Raw genomic sequence first — 13,715 nt, 5'->3', positions numbered from 1 at the left:
TTTTTTTTTTTTTTTTTAATATTTTTTAATGTTTTATTTTATATTTGAGAGAGAGAGAGCATGAGCAGGGGAGGGGCAGAGAGAGACAAAGACAGAATCTGGAGTAGGCCCCGATGCGGGGCTCAAACCTGTGAGCAGTGAAATCATGACCTGAGCCGAAGATGGACGTTCACCTGACTGAGCCACCCAGGTGCCCCTTTTTAAAAATTTTTTTAAAATATTTTATTTTATATTCGAGAGAGCATGAGCAGGGGAGGGACAGAGAGGGATGGGGACAGAATGTGACCCCCTGGGGAGCTTTTTAAAGGTGCTGATGGCCAAGCCTTTCCCCAGACCTACTCCATCTGTCTCCAGGGCTCCCTGTAACCTTTGACAGCTGGACAGGTAGCTGAGAGCAGATTGCAGAGGGTGTTGAATGCCAGAGTTAGGATGTTTAACCTTGACGGTAGGCAACGGACAATGTTAAAGACTTCTTACCTAGAGTTAAGAATTGTGTATTGTGATCCATGGGATGTCTAATAAAAGTTAGCCTGGTGTTTAAATGTCCCTAGCTCAGTAAAAGGCCTCTGAGTCTATGTCGATTAGCAGTGGGGAGAGAGGACTGACCCAAGCGGCACACCTGGGCAGCGGGGCTTTTCCTGTCTGTGTGTCTGTCTGTCATCAAAGGCGCTGGCCGGCTCTGACTTTTACGTTTGGTAGACTTTGCTAAGGAGCACTTAGAGAGCTGCACCGAAGAACTCAGGCTGGTCTGCTGCCCTGCGGCCAAAATGCAGGCTTACATCAGCTCTGGCTGTGCAGTCTGATACTTCGAGTGTTACAGAGCTGTGTGGACTACACAGAGTGGAACCCCGAGTGCACAAAATCACTGGGTGATGTATATGGCTCCGGCTGTCATCTGGGTCCCGGCATCCAGCCACGGCACGGTCACTGGTTCCTCCTGGAAGGTCCCTTGTCACCTGACCACAACTGGTTGAGGTGTGGTGGGTACTTTTGGGGGGCAACCTGGCTGCACAGCACTCATCACTTATCCTGGCTGCACTCCCTGAGGCCTGCCCTTCCAGAGGAATCAGAGGACTCAGCACAGGGAAGGCACGCACCCGGCGTGTAGAGTCTGGAACGTAGACCTGCGTGTCTGTTTCTTTGCGGGATGCAGAAATGCCGTAGTGGTCATCCAGAGGTATGAGCCTTGCCTTCAGTGGGCTCTGATTTGTGGTATTTCCAACCCCGGGGGTCCTGAATTCTTTCATATGCCTCCCCTCTTAGAATTTACTTCTCACCCTGTTTTTTCTTCCTCCTGGCAATTAGAACTGACACCCAGTGATGGGGTGAGGGGTAGAAGCACCCCTACTGTTCCCAGCGAAATGACAGAGCCTGGGCTCTGTAGATTCGGGGCTGGAAGGCGGAGTTGTTTATTAAAGGGGGTGAAGTCCAGCCACAACGGGATAAGAAATCAGACAAGGATGTTTTTCGAAGCAAGCTGTGTTTTTCTGACTGCTCCAGTATTGGTTTCCACCCTGAAGGCTCCTCTAACCCTGGGGAGGAAAAAATATTTTTAGTCTGATAGTGTGCTTTCGGCAGCCCAAGAGCTGAACCATCTGCACAGGAGTTGATAACTCAGAGCAATGGTTTTAGTGGAAATAACATGTAAGGGATCAGCCAGGACTCCAAATTGAGGCACGGGCCACGTAGAACGCTCTATGTCTTACCCAACTTCTACAAAGTACTTTAAGAATTGTTTTAGAATAGAAATACTGAGGAAGGAAAAAGAGAGGGGTGGGATGGGGCATCCATTGTAATTCCTGGAGAAAGAAATGACAGAACCAGAATGTATTTTATTATTTTTTTTAACATTTATTTATTTTTGAGACCGAGAGAGACAGAGCATGAATGGGGGAGGGTCAGAGAGACACAGAATCTGAAACAGGCTCCAGGCTCTGAGCTGTCAGCACAGAGCCTGACGTGGGACTCGAACTCATGGACCGCGAGATCATGACCTGACCTGAAGTCGGCCGCTTAACCGACTGAGCCACCCAGGCGCCCCCGGAACGTATTTTAGAGATAGCAACTTGGCTAAGAAAAGCAGTTGACAAACTGGAATCTTGCTGAGTTGGGATAACACATTTGCTGTGCACTATATAACAAACTTAAAAGTTTTAATAATAATAATAATAATAATAATAATTAAAAAAAAAAACAAAACCTCCTGCCTTCTGTATGTTTCCTACGGGTCATAAAGTCATTACCAAGACATTAAATAAAGGGTACCAGTCCTATAATCTGATACTGCCATACTTCTTCCCACCCACCTTCTATGCATTTAATTGTGCCATTTGGCCACCAGGACATGTATATTGATCACTGATTCCCCTGGAGCAGCTCTCATGGAAGAGACCCTTTGGATTGCTATTATTGTACATTCCTGACTCCAACATGCTCTGGTGTTGGAAAGGAGACCAGGAATGAGATCATGAGTAATAAGGAACCTTAAGTGTTTGCCCTTGCGCAAGACACAAAAAATTATCCAGTTGGGAGTAGGCTTCAGGAGTGTTGAACTTGGAGGCAAATATTTATCTTCTGGTGTTAAGAAAGGAAAGGATGTAAAACCTCTGACCTTGACTGTAGGGTGGTGTCTGAGTTTGGAAAGTGAATCGTATTGAGCCGGAAGCATGATGCATTTTTCACTGTTCCTTCCCAGGAACTATGCTAATAGTTTTTACCACATGCAGAGCGGCACCTGACTTTGCTATCCTACTACATATTTCCAGTAACATTCCATTGGATTCCAAGAGTCTCTCCCTCTGGGGTTCAGCTTCCTGAAGAGACCCCTTTAAAATTCCCTTCAGGGTATAGTGTTTGGAAAGAAAATGGCCCAGAGTCATCCAGTGTTTTGGAACCTTGTCCATCCTTTCCCTGTGTCATATTGCTCAAAGTGAATTTATGTATAATTAACATTTCTTTACCTACACAGCAGTCTTGCAAGCTGGGTAGAACCAGCCTCTGACACCTTTTTTAACACTCTAGAACATACAAATCTTTTCAGAAAGTACACAGGATTGAGGGACATGAGCATTTGGGTCCCAGTGTATCCATTCATTCTGAAAGCTCAACGTAACAGATTTCTCAGACATCCACCTTTTTAATCATTCCTGACATTGCACACATAGCAACTGAGGCAGCCTAATAATATGTCTAAAACAGGCCAATTGACTCGCTCCTACCGAGTCTATAGGAACCAAGATCCCTTTCTTGTCAATGATCTCAAATTAGCATCCTCAAGTGAGTTGCTATTTGTGTGAAGGATAGACTTACGAAGTTCCACTGGTTTTTACCTGGGTGGTTAGCTTCTGGACGGCTTCATGGTAATTTGTGAAAAGGAGGGAGGATAGAAGCTTCTTATTTTTAAGCTGTCCAAGCTACCAAAGTAATTTTCAGTGTTTCTGACGCTTGAAATATAGCAGGATGTGTGTGTTGGGGGTGGGGGGGCGGGGAGAGGAGGGAAGAGTAGACTTAATAAAACAAACAAACAAACAAAACCAAAAAAACGTAGATTTGAACACTAGCTCTGTCACTTGAAGACTTTTCTGAGCCCATAATTAGGCATAAAAGTGATACCCTCCAAAGCACTGGGTGAATTAAATGGGAACATGCTTTCTAAATGTTCTGCTATGGAACAGATGTAAAGGGTATTATTAATAATAAAAATAATGGATAAGAAATATTTAAACTCATGAGAGGAAAACTTAGATCTTTTAGTAGCCACTGAAGTCCCCAACCTTCCAAACTCAATTTCTGCTTACTCTTTCCACTGTGCCTTGGCCCTAACTAGAAGCCACTCTTGAGGCTTTAAGGTAAAGCCTTCTGCAAAACGATCCAGGCAACACCAGCCATTGTCTGCTGATTTTGAGTCAGTTTAGGATTGAAATATAAGCATTATTTGCATTCCATCCACATGTCCCCATCAGTTGAAAGGATACAGCAGACAGAAGGACAAGGATGAAAGAAGGATTGAAATTGTCTCAGTGGCACTCTGGAGGGCCTGGAATAATGGAGACCTGAGGGGATTAAGCTACAGAGCTTCAGAGCTTCGACTGAGAGGCCATTTTTTTAAAAAAAAAAAAAAAAAAAAAAAAAAAAAAAATCATTCACTTCACAGAGGTTAGAAAAACACTTTGGGAATCCATTTGGCAAAGAGCTCTTAATTTGATTCTTCTTATTTAATTCCTTCAAATTCCTCTCAGATTAAAAATGTAATAAAAGGAAAACCACTCTGGACAACTGTTTGGCAGTGGCTGCTGAAGTTCAGCGTAAACATGCCCGGTGACCTTGCCATATGCCGTCTGCTCCTACATATAAGCACAACTGGAACTCGTATATAATTCAGCGAAAGACGTGGGCAGGAATTTTCACAGCAACAGTGTTTAAAACAGCCAATGCTTTCAAACCACCCAAATGTCCATCAGGAGTGGAATGGGTAAATAAATGTAGCATGTTTACATAAGGGAGTACTGTGCAATCATGAGATGTCGTGAGGTACAACTACATACAGCATCATGGATAATTCTCGCAGCAAATCAAGTAAAAGAAGCCAGACATATTTGCTTCCATTTATGTAAACTTCAAAACCAGGTAAAACTAGCATATGGAGTTAGAAGTCAGCATAGTGAATAGGAGTCATGGGACTAGGAGAGGGCATGAGGGGGGCTTCTGCGTGCAGATAACGTTCTCTTTCTTGCTTTGGATGCATTCGTGAAAATTCACTCAAATGTACACAATTTGTGCATTTGTCTTAGCGCCTGTTATACCTCAACAAAGAAGTCTACCTAAATGAAAAAATAAAGGCATTCCTCCTTCCTACTCCAAAGAAGAGGCGGGAAAGTATATTCAAGACTTCCTACCTACCTTGTGAGGGAGAACAATCTGATATGATACATAAAATGGCATTTTTGATAGCTAAGAAAAACAAAGCATAGACTAGATTGCACCAACTGCTGACAAAACACCTGGTCGGGGAATACCAAATTCAGCTAACACCCAAGGAAATTCAACACCAAATCCTCAGGTCACTGGTTACCCTCTAAACTATGCTGTATTTCTTAATAACTTACTTACCAGAAGAGAATAATGGGATGATGTTTCCCATGCTATTTAATCAGTTCCATGCTATTTAATCAGTTTCAAGGAAGTTTGGCACCTGGGAGACATGACCTTGCTATTATTGAATCTGAAAACGACAGGCAGGCTGGAACTACCAGGCCTGCTTTGTAAGGGTTTAGGGTCACACTGTCCCGTACCGTGAAGATCGCCTATGTCAGGAAATAACATTTAGGATAGTTGGCCTTAAAAGCCGTGGTATTATTTACAGTGCTTTTTTTTAAGTTTTTTTTTTTTTTAATATATTTTGGGGGGAGTTGGGTAGAGAGAGTGGAGAGAGAGAAACCCAAACAGGCTCCACACTGTCAGCACAGAGCCCGACACAGGGCTCGATCTCATGAACCGTGAGATCCTGACCTGAGCTGAAATCAAGAGTCAGTTGCTTAACCAACTGAGCCACTTAGGTGCCCCCATTTATGGTGTTTTTTTTAAATAACATTTGAGTGGGTAATGGGCATTGAGGGGGGCACTAGTTGGGATGAGCCCTGGATGTTGTAAAGAAACCAATTTGACAATAAATTATATATATTTTTTTAAAAAGTGAAAAAAGAAAGAAAGAAAAAATAAATAGATAACATTTGATCACACTGTTGATGGCTGGGAGCAGGAGGGACAGTGGAAGTAAAGTTTTTGTTAAGAACTTAAATTATCTAGTCTTTCATTAGCATTAGCAAATTGTAAAGTGCGAAGGCCTTAATTTTGTATGATGCACTATTATTTGTATTCTTACAGAAAGGAAAAGCAGTTGAAAGATGATCCTAAGAGCCAGGGTGGACCTCAGCAGAGGCCTCCCTTGTAACCTGAACAACCGAGGGCTAGGAAAGCTGCAGGACCTGGGGGTTCTACACAGCTTGGAGTTGGACAGACCTGAATTCAGATGACAGATCTATCCCTTGCTAACCAAGTAACCTCGGACAATTTCTTGGTCTTGCTAATGTTTGATTTCCTCACCTGTTAAACTGGGTGTAGCACCCACCTCACAGTGCTGCAGGGAGGGTCAGAAGGGATATGGCTTATGGGGTGCTCAGCACAGTGTCTGGAAACAAGTAAATAATGAAATTATAGCTGAAGCACTGAAGTGCATCCATCACTTCTCTTTGGGCGGCCGTAATGGTGCGGGGAATAGTACGCTCATCAACGTAGAGGTTTTCTGATAAGGGTTTCTGATGCTAACTCGCCAGACGTTGTGAGAGCACTTGCTGTGCTGAAAGCAAGAGCGATCCTAGAGTTATGGAGATAGCGGTGGGACCGATGTCTTCAAAGGCATGCATAATCCAACATGAAAGAAAAAGAAAAATCTCACCTGCGTCGACTGGTACCAGGTACTCGGTGATCAACATACCTTTGGTTGTTTCATTTTCATAATAATCCTACCTGGCCGCTTTTCTAATGCCAGTTGGTACAGATAAAGAAATGATTCCAGAGGAGAACCCAAGGCCACAGTGTTTGCAGGACCAGCAGGCAGACCTCCAGGTTCTCTTGATGCCAAAGCCCATCTCTTTCCCTTCCGTGTTGCACAGTGGGGTGGGGCAGACAGTCCAGCCATAATAACTAGTGGCAAAATTAAATACGTTTGACAGTGGAAGCACAGAGCCGTGGGAACATCAGGGAGAGGTGAGGTTCAAATGTAGACACTCCCCTTGATTAGTTTCAGATTTGCGTTTTGTCGTCAACGTAGTTATTTGCTCTGCCTTCGGTTTGGCAAAATAGCCAAGATAGATGTTATGTTAGTAAGGTGTCTCTTACCACTCATCTTAACCATCTTTTTGCATCATACAGGAATCACTTTTCTAGTTGCCTAAGATTTCTGAAAAAGAAACAACGCAGGTGTTGTGATGGTATTGATCCAAGAGAGTCGAATTTGTATCCTAAGATCTGGGATATTTCCCAGTTCTGACACTTAGCCGTGTGACCTTGGTGCAGCACATCATCTGTCCTCTGAGCCTGTTTAACCAGCATAAAACAAAAAGAATGATGTCGTCTATTTCAAAGGGTCAGAAAAGAATCCAATTAGATATTGTGTGTGAAAGCACGCAGCGAAAGAGCCAACCCGGGAGAGTCCCAGGAGCTACGCTAAGGGGAATCACCCAGGTTTTCATTTCTACTTCTCATGTGGTTCTGGGAAAATTACTTCATCTCTCTGTAGTCTGTTTTCTCTTCTTGTACGAAAAGAATGGTACTTCTTCTGAAGACAGAGAAATAATGATGAGATTAGTGAACTACTTTTTTGTAAGCCCTTTGTAAACATTCAAATCTTCAGATAATTGCTAACAATGCAATATTATGTATGCATACCTAGCTTTCTATATATAAAGGCACATTTGATTCTGGAGAAGGAATCCATTCCTTTCAACAACTCTCCAGAAGAATCTGAACCCCCCACCCCCACCCCAAAAGGAACGAAGGCATGTGTCCTTGCAGACAGCGAGTAGAACAATTCCTCCTATCTTCCCAGTCAGGTCCCTTGCCCCCCACCCCACTGTTCCCACTGTTCACTGTTTTCCTTCTTCCCTTCCCTTCCCTTCCCTTCCCTTCCCCTTCCCTTCCCTTCCCTTCCTTTCTTTATTTCTATTGGCATGTCTCTTTATCAAGGAATAGTTTACCTGCCATAAAATTCACTCATTGTAAGTGTGTGGTCTGATTATTTTTATTATACGTATACAGTTGTGCAGCTATCACTATAATGCAATGTTAGGACTTTTCAGTCACCCCATCTCAACTGCTCATCTGCCGTCCATCCTACTCCCGTCCTACCCCAATCCCATTTCCAGCAACCACTCACCTACTTTGTATTGCCTTCATCTTGCCGTTCCTAGAAACTTCACATAAATGGAACCATACAATCCATAGTCCTTTGGGTCTGGCTCCTTTCATGTCACATCATGTCATTGAGGTTCATCTGTTTGTTGCATAGATCGATAGTTTGTTCCTTCCAATAAGAACAGTAGCTTTGCAGTATTCCATTACTCCATATTTTGTTTGTTCACCAGCTGAGAGCCATTTGGATTGTTTCCAATTTGGGGTTATTAGGAATAACCCTGCTATGAACTTTTGCATAGAAGCCTTTGTGTGGACATATATTATCATTTCTCTTAGTTTAAAACCTAGTAGTATGCTGGGTCACAAGGTATATTTATGTCCAACCTTTTGAGAAACGTCCAGAAGTTTCCAAACTAGCTGTACCATTTTACATTCTCATCAGCAGTGGATGAGTGCATCACTTTCCCCGCATCCTCCTCAGCACTTGGTATGGTCAGTCTTTTTAATTACAGCCATTGTAACCAGTGTGTATATGCTTATTCAGCATGCATATATCTCCTTTTGTGAAGTGTTTATTTAAATCTTTGCCCATTTTTTTCAACTGAGTTGCTTGGCCCCTTATTTTGCATGGTCATCATTCTCTGTACATTCTAGATACCAGTCTTTTTTTCAGAAATGCGACTTGCAGTGATGTCTTCCAATCTGTGACTCAGAGGTATAATAATACCTTTTGAAGAGAAAAAGATTTTAATCTTGATGACATTCAGCTTGTCAATCTTTTTCTTTTATGAATTATGTTTTTGTAGACTAAGAAGTATTAAACCAAGGTCACAAAATTCTTCTTTGATGTTTTTGTCTAGAAGCATTATAGTTTTAGCTTGTATATTTAGGTCTGTGATTCATTTTAAGTTAATTTTTTATTTATGGTGTGAGGTAGGGTTTGCTTGAATATATAGATCTAATTGTCCCCTCATCATTTTTTGGAAAGACTACGCTTTCCCCATCAAATTGCCTTGGCATTTTACTTAAAATTAATTAACCATGAATGTGACAATTTATTTTGGAATTCTCTCTTCTATTCCATTGACCTATAAGTCTATCCCTTAAAGACTATACTTTAAAGTCTAAAGTATAGACCTTAAAGTCTATACTTTAGGTCTTCTGACTTTATCCTATTCTTTAAAATTTTTTTTTTACTCTCTTGGGTCCTCTGCATTGCCACATAAATCGTAGGTCAGCTTTTCAATCTCTACAAATAATCCGGCTTGGATTTTGTAGAGATTGCACTGAACCTATAGGTCGATTTAAAGAGACTGGTTATGTCCCGTGGGAATGCACACATTTACAGATAACATGTATCTAACACTGTTAAATTGTAAAGACTGCTTTAAAGTTTTTGCACTTGATTCCCTGGAAGGAGATGAGAAAGCACTAACCATCTGCAAAAATCCAATATGCATTTACACTGAGATGTTGCCACTTTTTTCATTCTTTACCCCTCATTAAAAGAAGGGAGTTGGTGTTCTGTCTTTTATATTTTGAGCAGCTGGTCAAAGGGAACCAGATCATTGGGAGGCGGTGGTGTATTTGTCTCCGCTCTGTTTTGTGCATCTTCACTGGAGTAGATGAGCTGTGACCCCTCCTTCTGACACAGCACACGTGTTTGGAGCAAACACTCCAGGTTGCAGCCGCAGTTGGGTGGCTAAGGCCGTCTGGCTGCAGGATGTTCTCATCTGTGCAGGTTGGCTTTGCACAGACTTGTGTAGAACCCTCCGGGCTTTGGGAAAGCTGCCTGGGCAAACTGATTTGTTCACCTTTGCCCAGGATACAAAATTTGGGCCAGGGCACACCCTCATTATCCTGCCTGTTCGGGGTGCTGCGTTATGGGAAACACCCTCCTGGAACAGGTGAGTGTTCAACTTGGAGATCAAGCCAGTCCAGTCACATTGGAAACCTCTCCCATTTCAAGAGAAAAAAACCAGCAAACTTAAAGAAGGCTGAGTCAGCCCCCACACTGCCCTTCTGCAGGAGTTAAACAGGGAACTTGTGTGCTTCTGCCTCTCCCTCCCCACCCATGCACCTGCCATGTAAGCAACAAATCCTTGTTACACCTTTGGCTTCTTCATCTACCATCAGGTTTAGGGTTTGGGGACCACCCAGACTGGTGTTTCCTCAGTTCTTGATGATTTGTATACTCATCTCAGTGCTTATAAAACAAAAAAAAGAAGCTGATTTCTTAAATCCCCCACCTTAAAGCCATTGAACCCATTTTTGAAAGAATCTTGAGTGTTGCTTATGCACAGTACCATTAGAAAACTCCTGATCTAGGCCAACATACTTACCTCACGTGTTTATATGTCCTTCATCTAAAGTCACTGTCAATCAGAGCTGTATTTGCAAGAGTCTTGGGGACAGAAAAGCAATTTGTTTATTCCTTTGGGTATTCTAAGCAAATCATCTGTAAATCAAGTTAGATCTTTAAGAAAAAACGGCAACCTAGACCTTGATAGTTTAACTTCCCCATATGGAAATGACTACATTCAATTATCTTTCAGTACCACACCATTGGTTTTTCTCAGGGGTCTATATAAGAAACTACCTGAACGTTTCCAACCATCGGCAAAATTAGCATGGAAGATGATTTTCCATTCCAGAGCCAGGGTCCTCCATAAGAATTTTCTTGGTGCTTTTAGAGGGGAGGCCTGGACACAAAGCTGAGCTCTACTTTTTGGAAGCACCAGGGACTTTGAGTGTTGGACATTATCCACTTTGAGCGTTAGTTTCTTTGCTTACCAGTATAAGACAATAAAATAGCACCTACATCATGGGAGTGTAGTGAGACTGGTCACTTAAAGTCCTTGATGCAATGCCTTGCAGAGAGTAAGACCTTATGGCAGTGCAGCCTACAATGACTGTTCATTTATTTAGAATAGGAAACCTCACCTCTCTAGTCACAATTGTATGTGGCCATTTTTTTCACACAGTGAGACTTTTGTGGCTCATTTTCCCTTTTGTCTTCATCTAGTGAGAAACTCAGATCACAGTAGGTTTGTCTGAGTGTGGAGCCTTGATATTTTCTTTTCCTCTAAGGTTTTTGTCCAGTTGTTTACAGATCATGACCTTCTCTGATAAGAATCTGCAAGTCCTTTTTGGAAGAAGGTAGGGCATAAGTTATAAATGGCTGAAGGTTGACTTCAAGAGCCATCATTCACATCGCCTAGGCTCGCGTCAGGAGTAAGGCACTCTGAGGGAAAGAGGGTAAAGAAAAACTAAAAAGGACAGTTGGTCATCCAGGAGCTAAGCAGATTATCAGGCAAGCAGATTTTCTGTCCGAGGATGGGTTCTGTAATTACAGTTCTCTTTCGCCACTCCCAGAGGGCTGTTACAGTCAGCGCAGGGCGTAGGGCATCCAGAAATCCTCCTGGGTATAAGGCACTATGGAGTCATTGCTTAAACTCCATTCCCTACCATCAAGAATTTCCTCTCTCTACCCAAATTGCTTTTCTGTTAACACTGTTGTGTGAGCTCGTAGAGCTATGGGGTTTCACACAGAATCACAGAATTTTATGGCTGTATGGGACTTGCAATTGTTTAGTTCGGCCCTTCACTTTTTACAGATGAGGGGCCTGGGGCTTGGAGAGGGTTTGTAGTGGCATCATTGAGGTCTTATGGGTAACACATTAACGAATGACACCCATTCTCTTGATTCCAAACATGGTAACCCTTTCCCAGGGGACCCCCTCATCCACAAGGAGTTCAGAACTATCTGCTCTGCTAGACGATGGATTTTATCAAAAGCTTGGTGCCTTAAGCTAAATCCTGCCTTACGGTAGATAGTATTACTCCAGATGGTATTCTAGTCTGTATGCTAAAGTTCCTACTCCAATTTAGAGATTAACCAAATAGTAATAATTACCACAGAAGTCTGACATAATCAGCGCTATGAAAAGCAAGCAGTTTTTTGCACTTTGAATGTGCAGGCAGGTGCTTTATAAAACTCAGCTACATAAGCAAGTTGTCTATTTTCCAGAGAGTTTAATGCCAGCCAGAATGTAGATGCTTAACATGTGCACTTTGAATATGTGAAAAAGAAGAAAATAGGTTATAAGTTTTTTTACACAGCAGGATACAGAGACGGGCGGAGAACAGCGATTGCAGAGCTCTGGTGAGCCCCACGGCACATCTGGTCCCACAGGCTCAGGCACAGCTAGAGTTGCAGGGTGTGGGCTTGGGGCCAGGTACCTGGTTAACTGTCACTTAGGAAGTCACCTGTCATAACAAAGCCCACACTGTGCTGTAAAACTTGATGATCAATAGCCGCCTCTCCACAATGAATCGTACGTTTACTATCTGTTCTAACGTAGGCACTATATACTCTTCCATTTTACTCATGGTCCGAAATACTTTTCCTTCTTCTACAAACGACTGCAGCGTAAACGACTTTGATTCAACTGTGTCCGTTTGGGGAGTTAGTTTGCATATGAGCCCACGTCTTTGTTCAGCTCTGATCCTTTTCGTGGCCCTGTGCACAGGGCTTGACTGTGAACCGTCATGGTGCCGGTATAAGAAGAAATGAAAGAGAAGAGGTGGCTCACACATGCAAAGCAGAGGCTCCCTTGGCCTTGAGCCCCTGGCCCCGTGGTCCCCTAGGATGCACTGCCACAAAAACAGACTTTTAAATGGCCGTGAAATGGCCCTTGAGTCTGGCTGACCGCATCACTTGACATGTTCAGCATTGGGAGACGAAGCAGGTACATGAGTCAAGACCAATGTCCCTGGCATTACGATAGTATTGTTTCTTAGCAGTGCTTTCTGCCAATAATTCATAGACCACAGCCTGGCACATGGGGCCTTGGCATATCTTCCATCCACCTTGTGTGACAGCTCAGGTGGCACCATTACTCTTCTGTGCTTGTCCTTGGGCAAGAACAGGCACCGAGAAGGCCTTTCACCAGCATCCCAAACTGCACTAAGAAGCCTTTTTGTGAATGGCCCTGAGACCACCTCTGTGCTGAGGATTGCTGCTGTTGTTCCTATGATTTATGATGATAGTGTGCCACACCGTTTTCAAAATACTACATCATCGCTCACCCTCACAACGTCACTCCAAGGTAGTTCTAGCAGTGTGGTGCTGTATGGTTAGAGAGGCTGCAACCTTCACAAGACCCCACAGTGCCAAAACTGGATTTGAATCCAGTCCCACCTACCCCAGCGTCTCCACACTTTCAACTAGGGCTTTATGCGTCTACCTTATAGGCATTCCTTTCCTGCATGATTTTTTCCCTTGGTAACGTTAGTTTTGAACTCTTTCCATGTAAGTGTATTTCATTTTAATGGCTACGTAGGATTGAATGTTTTGTCTGACTACTTTCTGATTTAGGTTGCTTTCTGTTTCTTTGTTCTTTCCTGTTGTAAATAATATTGAAGACCGTCGATACAAACACCTTTAAGCACAGGTATGAGAATTTCTGTAGGATGGCTTCCTAGAAATGGAATTGTGTGTCAGAGAGTTTGTGCATATTAAATGTTAGTAAATATTGCCAGAGTTTCCTTCCAAAAAGAATTTTGCTCACCGACAGTGTGTAAGAAGCCTATTTCCTGACATTAGTCTTTTTGTCATTGCCAGTTTGGTGAAGAAAAATATTTTTCTAAATTGTGTTTCCCTGATTCCTGGTGGAGCTGAGCTAATTTTTTTTTTTAATTTTTTTTTTCAACGTTTATTTATTTTTGGGACAGAGAGAGACAGAGCATGAACGGGGGAGGGGCAGAGAGAGAGGGAGACACAGAATCGGAAACAGGCTCAA

General features: G+C 42.8%; 1 protein-coding gene across 26 annotated transcripts in view; it reads left to right on the top strand.

The window, feature by feature from the left end:
- The window catches only part of ABLIM1 (actin binding LIM protein 1), a 219,703-nt gene that overhangs the window by 149,586 nt on the left and 56,402 nt on the right, over positions 1-13,715 (top strand). The window lies entirely within an intron of this gene.

Source organism: Herpailurus yagouaroundi, unplaced genomic scaffold (assembly GCF_014898765.1).
Source record: "Herpailurus yagouaroundi ecotype Mexico unplaced genomic scaffold, PumYag 163, whole genome shotgun sequence".
In the NCBI taxonomy this organism is placed as follows: domain Eukaryota; kingdom Metazoa; phylum Chordata; class Mammalia; order Carnivora; family Felidae; genus Herpailurus; species Herpailurus yagouaroundi.
This window is presented reverse-complemented; position numbering and strand designations above follow the sequence as displayed.